General features: G+C 45.8%; 1 long non-coding RNA gene across 2 annotated transcripts; it reads left to right on the top strand.

Moving 5' to 3' along the window:
- Positions 1-935: 935 nt before the first annotated feature.
- Positions 936-13,102, top strand: LOC147013774 (uncharacterized). Of its 2 annotated transcripts, none has more exons than XR_015050511.1 (4): positions 936-1,060; positions 4,639-4,782; positions 5,049-5,258; positions 12,676-13,102. It is a non-coding gene; the product is annotated as an uncharacterized LOC147013774 (long non-coding RNA). The 2 variants fall into 2 exon arrangements; XR_015050512.1 differs by lacking the exon at positions 936-1,060 and adding an exon at positions 1,070-1,084.
- Positions 13,103-16,460: the final 3,358 nt, after the last annotated feature.

Here is a 16,460-nt window from a genome sequence, read left to right on the forward strand (position 1 = left end):
GCTGACGCAGCGCAGCATCGCTCTCCGTTTGATTGTTTATTTTATGTGGTAAAAGCGGACGTCGTTGGAAACACCTGTTCCGGGTCCCACTCGCCGTGTTTCTTCTCACTTCATTACACTCACATTCCAGATGTTTCTCGTCCCGTCGAGCCAAAGCCAGTTTACTTCATCACAGGATTTGATGAGAGCATTTCAAGATGGGAAACATTTTTTAAAACGTCATCATTTTAATTCCCTTCAAACAGCCTCAAAAGCTTGTAAAACGATGTTTCTCGAACACAAATAGATATTTTAACATCCCGAACCTCCTCGAACCGCGTCTTTTCCCCCCAAAATCAAACAACCACCCGTTCCCACGTTAACATTGTGGTTTTAGGAGACGGCACACCTCTCGGAATGAGCGTGTCCACGTTTACATGAACGGGTCATCGTTTTCGAGTAAATTAAATAACACTCACAATGGGAGAGGAGGCGTGGCTTCGGAATATCCCGGCATGCTTCGCGCCTCCAACCTTGTTCCGTTTCTGGGGTTTTTTTTCGTATTTATCGTCGATTCTGGGACTGCACTTGTAAAACATCATAGTTTTCTTTCACGAACAGTTTTTTTTTAACGTTTAACCATTGTGGTGATGTTAACTGAGTAAACTAGTGCCGACGGCGTGTCCGTGTTTCTGGTTGGTGAGGCAAACCGTGTGGAGTGTCTCAAGGAAATGTGGAGACTTTCTCCATTGAATACTGCACTATCTCGTGGTTCTGCATTACCTTATGGGTAATGTGACGTCACCTCAAGATTCAAGGGTGAAAAGCACAACAACAACCAAGTGGGACCAGTGGGTTAATTCCCGGTTTGCACGCAGTGCGCATGCGCACTCAGATCACCCCACCCCACCCTCTCCACCAATGAGAACCATGCATTGGTGTGAGAAAGTGAAGAAGATTCCGGTTTCCGTGACGTAACCTTGGTTTCCGGATGAAGTGGTAAAGCAGGCTTGACGTGCAGTGGGCCTTGATCGGAGCACACGTCGTCGTTTGGCGCCGAGCGCAGCTGTAATGAGACACGGTAGGATTTTAGAGAATCACTGGAGTAATGTACTCTTTACTTATCGCTCTATCATATCTGATTACTTATTACTGTGTCTTGTCGATATTTGTCGTGGCTGCTTTTATGGAGTGAATTAAAGCCGATAAACTGGAGACGGTTTCTTTCTTCCATCACCATTTAATTAACTCGATTACCTCAATCGACCAATGGACAAGGTCCAAAAACCGGAGAAGTTGCATGTGGACACCAACACAAGTGCGGCGGAGATGCGATGGCAACACTGGTACCGCACCTTCTCGAACAGTCTATGTCACAGTCATCGAGGATCTTCACCGGGACAGGCCGAACATCCTTATAAATCACGTCTCACCTGCCGTCTGTGAACATACGACGGCACCTGCTGGAAAACGTGCCACTGGACCTTCAAACAGCTTTCAACCAAGCCCGTGCTGTGGACGTGGCCCAGAAACCATCCGAGTCCTGCAGGCCACCGTGGGAACACGAAAAGCTCCACGAGTTCCTCTCGAAACGAGGGAAGAGAAAAATTCACCCGAGGAACCAGATACCTCGACCTCGCCGACCACCTCTGCAGCTGCCACGGTTGCTTATGGGTTTTTTTGTGGGTAGAAGAGGCATCCACGAAACAAACGTCCTGCCAGGGATGCCACTTGCGACAAGTGTGGAAAGAAGGGACATTACATTGAGGTATGCAGGTCTGCCGCGAAGATAAATAAATCGACGTCAGCGGCTGTACGTACTCGAGGGAAGCTGGTGGCCGCTTCACCGTGTTGCTTCTCAAAAGCGATTGCAAAAGTACAGGTAAATGGACATGCGGCGGAAGCATTGGTCGACACCGGCAGCTCAGAGTTTTGTGAGCAGCGCATTGGTAAAAGACCAGAAATGGAAGGTCTCCCCAGCCGAAAATATAGTAACCATGCCTTCAACCTCATTACAGTCCAGAGTACAGGGATATTGTAAAATCGAACGAGCCATAGCAGGATTCACTTATCGTGCTGTCAAGTGACTGGTTCTCCAAGATTGATGTGCAGATCTCATCTTGGGACACGACCTATAAAAGCAGCACTCAAAGGTCGAGATACCCTTTGGTGGAGAAAAACCTCCTTTGACAGTAAGTGTATTAACTACCGCTGCAGTATCATCACTCTCGCTGTTTGCAAATGTAAGAGCTATCAAGTGGCGGCGATACATAAATGCCGATGCAAAGTTCATTGCATCTGAAGTCAAGAGACTACTTGATGAGGCAATCGCAGAACCCAGCAACTCGCCATGGCGCGCGCAAGTACTGGTGACATAACGAGAACTACACCGCCTGGAACAGGATCTCATCGAAAAAAATTAATATTACCTCAACATTATACCTCAACCTTACCTTCACAACGACAACTACACCGCCGAGAACAGGATCTCATCTGAAAAAATAAATATTACCTCAACATTACCTTCACAATGACAATGAACCGCCGAGAACAGGATCTCATCTGAAAAAATAAATATTACCTCAACATTACCTTCACACCGCCGAGAACAGGATCTCATCTGAAAAAATATATATTACCTCAACAACTACACTGCCGAGAACAGGATCTTATCTTTAAAAAAAAAAAATCCTCAACATTACCTTCACAATGATAAGTCTACACCGCCGAGAACAGGATCTCATCTGAAAAAATTAATATTACCTCAACATTACCTTCACAACAACAACTACACTGCCTCAAACAGGATCTCATCTGAAAAAAATAAATATTACCGAAACATTACCTTCACAACAACAACTACACCGCCTCGAACAGGATCTCATCTGAAAAAATTAAGATTACCTCAACATTATACCTCAACATTTCCTTCACAACAACGACACTGCCGAGAACAGGATCTCATTTTTTTTTTTTTAAATCCTCAACATTACCTTCACAACGACAACTACACCGCCTAGAACAGGATCTCATCGAAAAAAATTAATATTACCTCAACATTACCTTCACAACAACAACTATACCGCCGAGAACAGGATCTCATTTAAAAAAATTAATATTACCTCAACATTACCTTCACAACGACAACTACACCGCCGAGAACAGGATCTCATCTAAAAAAATAAATATTACCTCAACATTACCTTCACAACGACAACGACACCGCCGAGAACAGGATCCCATCTAAAAAAATTAATATTACCTCAACATTACCTTCACAACGACAACTACACCGCCGAGAACAGGATCTCATCTAAAAAAATTAATATTACCTCAACATTACCTTCACAACGACAACTACACCGCCGAGAACAGGATCTCATCTAAAAAAATTAATATTACCTCAACATTACCTTCACAACAACAACTACACCGCCTAGAACAGGATCTCATCTGAAAAAAATAAAGATTACCTCAACATTATACCTCAACATTTCCTTCACAACAACTACACTGCCAAGAACAGGATCTCATTTAAAAAAAAAAAAATCCTCAACATTACCTTCACAACGACAACTACACCAGAAACAAAAAAAAACCGGAAGCAAAAGAGTCATCGGCAACGACACGGATTCCAAATTGCCAGGGTATAATGTTGTTGTTGTTGTTGTTTCCTATTCTCTCATGTGCACGCGTTAAGTATGAAGCTCACAACGTTCGCTATTAATCGGACAAGGGGTTCCCAAGTTACGGCCATTTATTTATCAACCAATGACAGGACGCGGCGCAATGACGTCACTATTGACGTCACAATTCTTTTTTTTTCTTTCTTTTTTTTGCCCAATTGACGTGACAATTCTTCTTCTTCTTCTTCTTCTTCTTCGTTTGATATGACGTCACAATTGAAGCTGGGACCTGAGTATGTGCCTTTTCAAGGTTTGATATCGTTCTTCTTCATCCGTTTCAGCTGTTTCCCAAGTGTTTCCCAAGTTGTGGCCACTTATTTACCAAACCAATGACAGGACACGGTGCTATGACGTCACAATTGACGTGATAATTATCAATTAATTTTTTTCTCTTTTTTTGCACGTCCGGCCACGCACCTACGGGCACGCACGTACGGGCACGCACTCGTTTTAAATTAATTGTATGAAATTTGTTGAATTTGTTTTTTTCACTTGGAAGTTGTGGGTTACGATGTGGAAGACGTTTTGTTGCCTTGTAGCCTGGAATTGAATTGCATAAAATCAAAGTTGAAAATTTTGTAAGGGGGTGTAGATTTTTGATCGGCATGATTATAAAGATATATAATATAGAGATTACATGATTACATATACACATGAGGGGAGTGGAAGTTGCTAACTTGACGAATCCTTTCTGTAAGTCGCATAATGTCCAGGTAACGTGTCTCCAGCAGACAAGTTTGCATAACATTTTTCATTCACCTGGCCCAAAAGACCATGTTTAAAATTTCACGGGTTTCACCTTGTTTTTGCAATATTCAATGATTATAATCATTTAAACCATACTACCCTCCAAAAATCACCATTTTCTTAACGATACTTTCACTATCTCCTTAAATAATGCTTGCACATTCAAGAACAAGGATTTTTTTTCCTCTTCTGTGCCCTTCTCCGTGATTCCTTCCTCCCATTACAGGCTGCAACGGCTAGCTGAGTTGCAATCCAAACAACGGAAAGCTGTATTTGGATCGGTGCTTGAAATCTCTGGACCTGATTACATTGATGAAATCACCAATGCCGGTGCAGACTTGTGGGTGGTTTTACATCTGTACAAACAGGGGTAAGCTGACGTCATGAAACATCCACTATTTCTCCGACCAAATGAGCTTTCCCTGTTACAATCCGACATGCACACTTCCTGCACAAATCGACAAAATACACACCTGTTTTCAAACTCGCTCTGGTGGAATGGCATCGTAGTTTTTCGCACAGACAGACTTGTAATTTGATTGGCCTGCTTGGTCAACATTGATTCTGTCCGACCGTGCATAACTGTCTCACCCCATGATGGCTCTTGCTACTCCTCTAATCTGACTTGACTTCTAGGATCCCTTTGTGCACCCTCATCAATCAGTACCTCTCGGAGCTTGCGAGGAAGTTTCCTGCCACGAAATTTGTGAAGGCAATCTCCACCACGTGCATTGCCAATTATCCTGTCAAGAACCTTCCCACCATATTTGTGTACCGTGGAGGGGACATTCGTGTGCAGTTTGTGGGGCCTCTCATGTTTGGTGGCATGAAGCTCAAGAGAGATGGGTGAGTGTTTTTCCTCGTGCATGAGATGGCCTGAGTGCAACCAATCACACAGGTCAAGCGATACATTTTTCATTTCTCAAACTATTTGTGTTGCCAAAACCACATTGCTTTCCATCAACAAATGCTTGATTAGTCCCATTTCCTTTGTCCACTTCTGCATAAATAGATGTGTAAAGTATTTCCTGCCCAAAAGTTTAATCCACTTGGTTTTAGTTTACCTCATGTTTTGATTTTTTTTCTTCAAACCATCATTTGTTCAATTTCCTTGTTTGTTTATTCGCTGTGTGTTCGAGGATAAACCCATTTGCTTCTGTCTGGTATGCGCCTTCGCCGCCCTCCATCCCGGACACACCATAATCCCCGAGAACCTCGGCTGTTCACCTCCAAGTAAAACCGTTCGGCTCAAACCTGACCGAACTTGACATCTGGGTTAGGAGTGGGATATAACTGAACCGGCTGGACACGATATCAATATTTTATTAAAATCGAAGAACGGTATTTTGTTGAACACTTGGTGAGGCCACATCGAGAATATTGTGCGTAGTTTTGGTTACCACAACTTAGGAAGGACATAGATGCCATGGAGAGGATTCAGCACAGGGCTATGAGATTGATTCCGTGCCTAGCTAGACTCAGCTATGAGGAGCAGCTGAAGGGGACAGGGCTTCATGCACGAGAAAGGGGCCGGTTATGAGGAGAAATGAGGGAGATGTTTTGAATAATGAAGGGTAGAGATGAAATAGGTGTTGAAGAGCTTTTCAACAAATTAGACTGTGACAGGACCAGGAATCATTGCCTGAGAGTAAAGAGGAGGAGAGTTGAGATGGTAGGAAGGTCAGGGTCTTTTACTCAGAAAGGAGTTGATGCATCGAATGGTCTCCCTGGAAAGGTAGCGGCAGCAGAAACAGGAGATAAGTTTAAATTAGAATTGGATAGTAACATGGAAAGTTATGGAGGTGGAGGGGAAGAGGGATGTTGATAAGACTTTTCGGCAGCTCTCATATGGATGGGTGATTGTGTGCGTCTTTGCAGAGCGTCGTGTCTGTGGGGGGGGGGGGGTCTCGTCAAGGGGTCGTGTGTGGTTGATGTGTGTTTCTCACCTGAGAACTGCCTTTGCCCCTTGCGCCCCCCCCCCGAAAAAAATGAAATAAAATTTTTTAAATCCCACAAAAGCAAAACAAAAAAATTTTTTTTTTTTTGAATAATTGAAATAAATACGGTGTGTGTCCCCATTTTTACTTTGACACCATTCGGATATCCGTGGACATGCCATATTGTCTCATCCACATTCCTCCCCTCATTCCCCCAATGAAATTGCATTGTTTTGACAGATAAAATTGATCTGGTGTTTATGTGGCGCAAGCATGGTGGGCCGAAAGGCCTCCTCCTGTGTATGGATTCCTTGTGTAACAATGTGTGGGGTATCGTGTCCTATGAACTCTGTGGTTTCATTTCTGTTGTGATAGGACTTCGTTATATAGCATTGGGCCAGCACTTTGCAGACAGGGTCATGAAGTATGTACTTTTGGAAGGGATGTGAACAAAGCTGTCCCATCTCATGGACATTATAGACCCCACAGTACTTTTTCAAAAGTAGGTCATTGACTGCTGGTACCCCGCTCAAATTGCATAGTTATGCACCCTGACAACGATTGGGAAAGAAATGGCAACCCAGTGTGTCCTGTTTAAAAACAAAACCTGTCAAAGAGCGGAGGAGCTCCTTGTGGGCCAGCGGCCATCCATATCTAGTACCCAACTGTGTCTGCGGACGTCCTCCTGCAGTTGGGTTACTTCTTATTAGGAGGTTGGTGGCAGGATTTGCACTCCGGCCACCGGAAAACCCTTCATTCCGCAAAACGCAAAAACGCAAAAAAATCTGAAAACCCACTCTGTGGGAGTACCTCCTGTGCAGCTTCCCTTCACAGGGCAGCTCACCGGATGATGGGATTGGGGCAAAGCCTTCGGGACCCCCAATCTTTGATGATAGGAGGGAAACCACGGGGTAACATCCCTGGGTCAGATTGCGTGAGAGGACAGATTGTCGGACTGGTGCTGAGGTGTCGTCCACCAGACGGCGGTCTCCTTGGGTTAACCTGAGGCGGTCCCTTCGGGTGGGTGCCTGGAATGTCCTATCCCTAAGAGAGGATGATCACCTGTCTCTGTTATCATCTGAGCTCAAGCGTTTGGACATCGGGATTGCAGCTCTCTCTGAGGTTCGGAGACCGGATTGCGGTGAGATAATGGTGGGTGGTTACACCTACTATTGGTCTGGTCGCTCTGATGGTTACCATACCCAAGGAGTTGTTGTAGCTGTGTCCAATAAGCTGACCCCAATGATAATTGAGGTAACACCGGTCAACGAGCGTATTATGAGATTAAGGATTCGTCACTCCTTAGGTGTCATTTCCCTGGTCTCTGTTTATGCTCCGACTGAGGCGAGTGATCTCACCGTGAAGGATGCATTATACGCCACACTCGAGTCTGTGATTGATCAGTGCCCCAGACGAGATACATTTCTAGTCTTGGGGGATTTCAATGCATCGACTGGAACTGATAGGGATGGTTATGAGGTGTGTGTTGGTCCCCATGGGTCAGGAACTATGAACCAGAATAGCACTAAGTTCCTTGACTTTGCAAGAAGTCATGGACTTAGGGTGGCTGGTTCATGGTTTCAGCGCCCACAAGCTCATCGCTGGACTTGGTATTCCAACGCTGGCGGTGTGGCAAAGGAGATTGACCATGTCCTCATTGACGGTCGTTGGAGGATGATCCAGAACTGCAGGGTCTACCGGAGTGCTCAGTTCCTCAATACTGACCACAGGCTTGTTGTAGCAACTCTAAAGCTGCACCTTAAATCCTGGAGAATGGTACCATCCCAGCCAAGGCTGGATGTTGGCAAGCTCAGGGATGAGGGAGTAGCTGAGGAGTTTGCGAACAGGCTGAGTGGACACTTGGGGGGTCTGGGTGCTTTGGGGGGTCCTGAAGAGTTGTGGAGCGCCTTCAAGACCACCGTCCTTGATGTTGCCGGTGGATGTCTTGGAGCTCACCACAGGGCAAAGAAGAATTTTGTCTCTCAAGGGACACTGGATACCATTGACCAGAGTCGCAGGGCCAGGCTGAATGGCAGAGCTGAGCTGTTCAGGGAGCTGAGGCGTAAAACTGTACGTGCACTGAGGGTGGACAAGGAGGCCTATGTGCGAGGAATCTGTGAGGGGGTAGAGCATCACCTGTGGACAGGTGATTCTCGTCCCGCTTACAGGGGAATTCGCGCATTACGTTCATCCAAGCCCATCCCTCGGAGCACTGCAGTTCGAGCAGAGTGGCAGGCTCTTGACAGAGGAGTCTGAAGTGAAGGCCCGCTGGGCCGGTTACTTTGAGCGGTTGTACCAGGCTGATCCCCCAGCTGTCGAGTTGAACGTCAAGGGTGATACAATCCCTGTTGCTGACCCTCGAATCAACTGTGGTCCACCTTCGCTTGTGGAAACACAGGCTGCGGTGAACCAGTTGAAACGGGGCAAAGCTCCAGGGATCTGTGGCATCCATGCCGAACTTCTCAAGTGGTGGAAATGCTGCACTCGTGTCGTTGCATGCAGTTTTGTGCTCTGCCTGGAACACAGGCATCATCCCAACTGACTGGAAGAGGGGCCTTGTTGTCCCTCTCTGGAAAGGGAAGGGTGATCGCCAAGACTGCAACAACTACCGAGGGGTGACGCTGCTCTCAGTGCCGGGTAAGGTCTTTGCTCGGATAATTCTTGATAGGGTTCGCCACCATCTGCTTGAGCACCAGCATCCAGAGCAGTCAGGCTTTACACCAAAGAGGTCAACGATTAACCGTACGTATCCTTGCCCTTTGTGTCCTCACCGAACGCAGATGAGAGTTTCGGCAGGGGCTGCTTGCAGCCTATGTTGATATCTGTAAAGCGTTCGATTCAGTGAATCGGGATGTCCTCTGGAGGATTATTGGTCTTCGTGGGGTGCCACCAAAACTGATCGATCTGATGTCTGAACTCTACTCTGGTACTGAGAGTGCTGTGAAGTGTGGTGGTACCATCTCTGACTTATTTCCGGTTGTTACTGGAGTTCGTCAGGGATGTGTACTGGCCCCCACACTTTTCAGCACTTGTGTGGACTGGATTTTAGGGAGGATGTCGGAGAGATCAAGTTGCGGTGCATCGTTTGGGAATGTCAAGATCTCGGACCTTGATTTTGCAGATGATGCAGTCATCTTTGCGGAGACTTTAGACATCCTTTTGGGGGCCCTCGAGGTGCTGAATGAGGAGTCGGAGCCGCTGGGATTACGGGTTTCTTGGGTGAAAACTAAGATCCAGGCTTTCGGTGACATGTCTGTTTGTGGTGAGGATCTGTGTCTGTTTGTGGTGAGGATGTTGAGGTCGTGGAGAGATTCACTTACCTTGGCAGTGATATTCATGTCTCTGCTGGCTGCGAGTCAGAGGTCAATAGACGTCTGGGTCGGGCCTGGGGAGTCATGGATTCACTGGATCATGGGGTGTGGCGCTGCCGGTACCTGTGCGGGAGGACGAAAGTCCGAGTCTTCAGGTCCTTGGTACTTCCAGTCTTGCTCTATGGATGCGAGACTTGGACTCTGACCAAGGATCTGAGACGGAGACTTAATTCCTTTGGTACCAGGTCTCTTCGGAGAATCCTTGGCTATCGCTGGACGGATTTTGTGTCCAACGAGCGGTTGCTGAGAGACTCGGATGAGATTTGTTTCTTGCATCGTCCGTGAGCGTCAGTTGCGGCTGTATGGACATGTGGCTCATTTTCCTGACGCTGATCCTGCTCACCAGATTCTCTCAGCGAGGGAGTCTCATGAGTGGAGGAGGCCAGTGGGCCGACCACGTGCCTCATGGTTGCAGCAGGTTGACCATCATCTCAAGGAGATGGGGATGGGCCTGGCATCTGCCTGGGGGATGGCCAGATGAAGGCCCCTGGAGTACCAGCGGAAAGTGGACGCAGCGACGCGCTGTTCTGGCACATGCTCCCATACCTGACCTGACCTGTGTCCTGTCTTACGACTGCATCAGCAGCAGTGTTTCCACATACTCGTGACACCAAGTGAACAACTAAAGTTGCTGCCAACTTTGAATATATCAGACAGGATGGTGCAGAGGTAGCGCACTTTCCTTTGATTCATCTTGTCTGGAATCAATTCGCGGCCCTGCTGTTAACTGTGAAATAGGTGCTCTGCACGCATTTGCAGCTATCTCTGAGACGGCCGTGAACCATGGTGACCCGTCTGCTCGCATTGGTTACTGAATGGTAAAGAAACCACGGTGTTTCACAAAGATTACGCAAGTTGTCACCGGCACCGTGACCAAATGCCAAATTCTGCCCACCTTCAATCAGACATATAATGCCTGCATGGTCAGCTGATTCTTGAACGATTGTATATGTATGTTTTTATATATATATATTTTGGCTCATGAGAGCTCACAAACAGAATGCACAACAAGGGGAGCAGGAGAGGGAAGTAGAAAACAGTGGGGAACAGAGGCATTCGATCTGTGGAAGGGAGAGGAATGGGTCAGGGTACATGGGGTAAACAAGATGGACAATACAGCGACTTTCAGGAAGGAAAGCAGGGAATTTGAAAGATGTGGATTAACGGGGTTTGAAAAGATCATGGTTTTGGATGTGGGAAGATAGGTGGTGATGAGCAGCTGTTTTAAAGACCTGGAGGGAGGAGTGGGATTAAAGTGAGTATGGGAGTTTGATCCAAAGGTGGGGAAAAAGAGGAATGAAAGAGTGAAGGTGAGCAGTGATTCTTGATTTTGGTAGTTTCACCAGAAATGGGTTCCTGGCAGACCTTGAGCACCCTGTGGAAATATGGGGGTGGGGGAACAGATCGCAGACAGAGCAGGGTGGACAAGGCCAGAGAGGAGACGGTAGAAGACAGAAACACCACCGACCTGCCTGCAGTGAGAGCGTGAGAGAGAGACCCAAAGACTCAGCCTCATCATTGGAGATACGAATGATCCAAAATGTCCTGATTTCCACGGCGTGAAGCCGAGAAAGGTGTGAGGCAGGAGCATCAGCCCATCGGAGAAAGCAGTACTCCATCAGGCTGTGGATGAAAGCTTTGTATGTGGTCAGGAGCTCAGGTGTGCCAAGAAATGACTTTGCATAATGGAGGATGCCCAGCCGACGACTGGCTTTGGAAGCCAGGTTGGAAATGCGGCTTTCACAGGAAAGATCATGGCAGATGATGAGATCCAGAAACTTGAATGAAAGGACTTCAAGAGGATTGTTGAAAAAGTAGATTGGGGAGTGGGCGGGGGGGGGGGGGTTCCAAACGATCCTTTCGGAGAGACATCGTTGGAGTGTGAGATTTGTCTGGATTGAAAGACATGTTCCATGTCTTGGACCAGTTTGTGATTTTTATCCAGATCTGCAGAGGGTGAAGAAGCTGCGGAATGCCGGTCTGAGGGATGACAGATGGTATGACAGAGGGTGGAGTCATCAGCAAAGAGATAAAGAGGATTTTCCAGAGAGTCGGAGAGATCATTGATGAAAACCAGAAAAAGAACAGGGCCCAGAACGTTGCCTTGAGTAACTCCAGCCTGGACAGGAAGAGGGGATGAGAGAACTCCATTTAGGGCCACACGTTGGCTGCGACAGGAGAGGAAATCTGCGAGCAATGGGTGGAGATGGTCTTGAATACCATAGGAAGAGAGTTTGTTGAGCAGGGCAGGGTGTCAGACCGTGTCATACGCACGCGATATGTCGAGGGATATGGCTCTGACTTCATGTCTGGCATGGAGCACCTCCATCCATTGTTGGGAGAGCAGAAGCAGCATATCCAGGGTCGAGTGACCTGGTCTGAAACCAAATTGATGATCAGAAATCAGGCCATTGGAGAAGAGGAAGGATTTGATGTCTGAAGCGATGATGGATTCCATAACCTTGTTGATGATTGAGAGAAGGCTGATTGGTCTGTAGTTGCAGGGATCTCTTTTTCCACCTTTTTATGCGGAGCAGTGTTGTTTGCAAACATTACCGCTCTCCATAAGAAAGTTAAAATCTTCAGCCAAAATCGTGACCCTTCCAAAAGTACATACTTCACGACTGTCAGCAAAATGCCGGCCCGATCGTGTGTATTAAAGAACATTTTTTTTTTTAAACCGGCAAAATCGTTCCTTGTCTGACCCCTCAAGAAGGTGGGAATAATTGTGGTGGTGTCTATTCTCGGTATTACGCATTATCAGCCGTGTGTTTTGGATAATCAGATAATGCAGTTTTTTTTCCATTCTGCTTTTCCTGATGAAGCCTTTTATTTTTAATGAAATAAATAATTGATGCAATTGTTGAGATTAAAAAAAAATTTCTGACTTTGTTGTTTGTAATTCTTTGTCTTTCTCTCCACCCCCTCTGCCCATTCCTCCCAATCGTATCCCAGAGCTGGAATGGCATTTGGCAGAGGCAGGGGTTGTCAAGACCGATTTGGAAGAAAACCCACGGAAGGAGATTCCTCATTCACTGCTGGGATCCTTGCGCAGCACTGGCAATCAGTGGATGGATGATAGTGATGAAGACTAGACTAACGAAACCGATGTTCAGATCACCTCGTGGTCATGAAAGCATTTATTTTATCAGGAAATTGCCTTTTTTCGGTGTGTTTTAGATGAAACTAAAACTTTACCACGAATAGTATTTGCTGAACCCACAAAGTATAAAGTGAAAAATTAATTTAAAAGTAAAAATGATATTTTGGAGAAAATGAACGGGTCATTCTGTGGAGGGCCGATGTACCACAATTAGGTGTTCTACCCTGGAGACTGCTTCCTTTCAAGCAATACAACCTCCTGTGTTTTATGTTCACCGGATTGGGGTTTTATTCGTGATCCATTTTGTATTGTCACGAGATTTATTCCTGGAGGTGAGAAATTTGTGCTTTACTTAATGCTCACAAGGATTCCTCTGTTCAAAAGTCATTTTGTATTCGAGGGACATGCAGAAAGTTTCTCATCTGACTTGGAAATTATCAGGGTACCCAGTGAAATGGACTGGGTAACCTATTGTTTTTCTTCTGTTTATTTCTTCTGATTTATTATTCTTTTTCCGCCGGCAATTTTCGGGTTCTTTCGCTTTAAAAAACATGTTCTCTGGAACGGTAAGTCCGATCGACACAATTTTCACCATCGTATGTATCTTTTTTGATAGCATACTTAATTTATAATTATGACGGCATAGGTCACGTGGAACGGGCGCCATCTTGAAAAAAAACGATAAACTTTGGACCTCTGTATCAACACGTAACTTAACAAGCATAATCCACTTCCACATGAGAGGGAGAATTTAAATTTGTTGTCATAGGTCACATGGTATGGCAGCCATATTGGATTGAAAATTAATAACTTCAAAAGTCTTCTTCTCTGAAATGGCTTAACAGATCGAGGCGAAACTCCACACGTATGACCGCCTTTCCATGTCGAACAACCTGATCGGCAATGCGGTTTGGCAGCCGTAATTATTTAATTATTTGAATTTGAGAACTTTCAGATTTGTTTTTTTTCCAGAAGGCTCACTTGGCTGCACCTGCATGCGTTTGGCACAGGAATAGCAATTCAATTGATACCGACAATGTCCCAAGGAAAAAGGGCTAACTGCATACAGAATTAATAGATTGAACACTTTGTGCGACCCGGTTCGTAACTCGTCAGTCCCGCGCTGTATCGAAGCAGGGCTGTATTTGTATTGATATTAAATAATGTTTTCTCTGGACCACTGATCCTATTGAAGGGAAACTTTGCGACTATCATCGACAGAAAGTCTCACGTTGTATCAAAGGCGGACGTCTGGTTTCCCGGTCATCACTGCCAGCAGTTATAAAGTGGCAGTTCTAGTTATTATCCATCTGTAATTCCAGCAATCTCTGTGTGTCTGTCTGTATGTGTGTGTCTGCGACCGCCGTTTCTAGACGACGACTGGTCCGATCTAATTGAACCTTGCCAGGAATATCGCTGGGGACCCGAGGATGTGCCTTTTCAAGGTTTGATATTAATCGGACAAGCGGATCCCAAGTTACAGCCATTTATTTATCAACCAATGACAGGAGACGGTGCTATGACATCACTATTGACGTCACAATTAATTAATTTTTTTTTTACACGAACGGGCAAGTACTAGTTATTTTTAATGCTTCTGCTGATGAAGTTGCTCGAGGCATTATGTTTTCAGGTTGTACATCCATCCGTGCTAATTTTGTTTACTCTGTAACCGCTTATCCGATTGACACAAATTTCACTATTGGTGTGACTACTCGTAGAATGTTTTACTGATAATTATGACATCATAGGTCAGGTGGTGTGATAACCATGTTGGAAAAAACGGAAATTTTTTTTCCCTCTGTCTCCAAAACTGTTCCATGGAAAAAATTGAAACTTCACATGTCAAACACTCCGGGTGTGAAACGTGTGTTGTTTTTTTATTTTTTGTTTTTTGTATGATGTCATAGGTGGTGTTATCATTGCATATGTTGAACACTTTATCCAGTGTCATCGAGGGCGAAATTGTATGCTTGGGGGAGGGGGAAATTGATGTCATTAGTCACATTCAGCAGCCTTTTCAATTTATTAATCTATCTATAATTCCAGCAATGTGTGTGTGTGTGTGTGTGTGTGTGTGTGTGTGTGTCTGTATGTGGGTCTGCGACCGCTGTTTCTCGACAACCCCTGGTCCGATCTGATTGAAACTTGCCAGGAATATTGCTGGGGAGCCGTGGATGTGCCTTTTCAAGGATTGATATTTATCGGACAAGCGGTTCCCAAGTTATGGCCATTTATTTGCCAACCATTGACAGGACAGTGCTATGACATCATGATTGACGTCACAATTCTTCTTTTTTTTTGCACGATTGACGTCAATTCTTCTTCTTCGTTTGAGATGACATCACAATTGAGACTGGGGACATGAGTATGTGCCTTTTCAAGGTTTGATATCGTTCCTCATCCGTTTCAGCCTGGATGCCACTCACGTATGGCCACGCACGTACGGGCACATGAGAGCGAAGGAACGGCCTGTGTGGTTGTTGTTTCTGTGGTTTGAAAGTTTGTTTTTTTTGCACGATTGATGTCACAATTCTTCTTCTTCTTCTTCTTCTTCGTTTGGTATGACATCACAATCGACGCTGGGGACCTGAGGATGTCCCTTTTCAAAGTTTGATAACGTTCTTCATCCGTTTCAGCTGTTTCCCAAGTGTTTCATAAGGTTTGAAAGCTGTTTTTTCCCAAGGTTTGAATTAATTGTTGTGCTTGGTCAACATTTGTGAATACATTTGCAGAGAGAGGAAAAGGCGAGAGAGGGGGGTGAGAGAGGAGGGGAGAGAGAGGGGGCGTCACAATTCTTCATCTTCGTTTGATATGACGTCACAATTGACGCTGGGGATGTGAATATGTTTCCCAAGTTATGGCCATTTATGATACGGTTGGTCCTATCTAATTGAAACAATGCCCCAATCCAGTCGTCGTTTCCGAGAGCGAGGGAACGAAGCTGCACTCACCTTCGGGCCCACACTGGTAAGGAAAATAAACTTGAGGTAATTTTCAGCCGAAATTCCCATTTGAGGCGCCTCACACTCAGACACAAATGCAGACAAGGAGAAAAATAAACAAAAATCCCTCTCTATTTTGGCACGAAGCTTCGTGTCCAGAAATGGTTTTAAAGGACTTGATCGAATCGCATCGTCCTGCGAAAGAACCTCACCAAATGGCGCCAAGCCATCCTCAAGGCAGGAAACCCACAGGAGGCAATTCGTGAGTTGATATTCAACGCCAGGGCTCACTCTCCGCCGTGTCGCTTCTTCTTCTCACGAGTGAATGTGCCGACCATTCCTCTCTTGTATCTGGTCTGTTCACAATAGCCCACACGATGAGACTATTTCTGAGGCCCCACAATAAAGCCACGAGGGATGCTTCTCTTCCCTCCTCAGAACCGTACATGTTTCACGACTCAGCCGAACAGTCAATGGCCTTGCCCATCACGGGCCAAATTCACAGCACGACATGAGAATTGTGCTGCTGTATTTCGTCGTGTCCAAACGTTGCCAGCTGGTGAGACGCATCAGACGCCCCTCATTCGATTGCATCCTTGCACAACGATCTGCTCTTCTTCCTCCTCCGGCACCTTGTGACCTCGCTGACCAATCATAAACCTTGGGCCGTGCCCTTTTGGCCCGAAGCCGAG

Source organism: Eptatretus burgeri, chromosome 13 (assembly GCF_056783735.1).
Source record: "Eptatretus burgeri isolate ZD-2024b chromosome 13, Ebu_testis_v1, whole genome shotgun sequence".
NCBI classification, from domain to species: domain Eukaryota; kingdom Metazoa; phylum Chordata; class Myxini; order Myxiniformes; family Myxinidae; genus Eptatretus; species Eptatretus burgeri.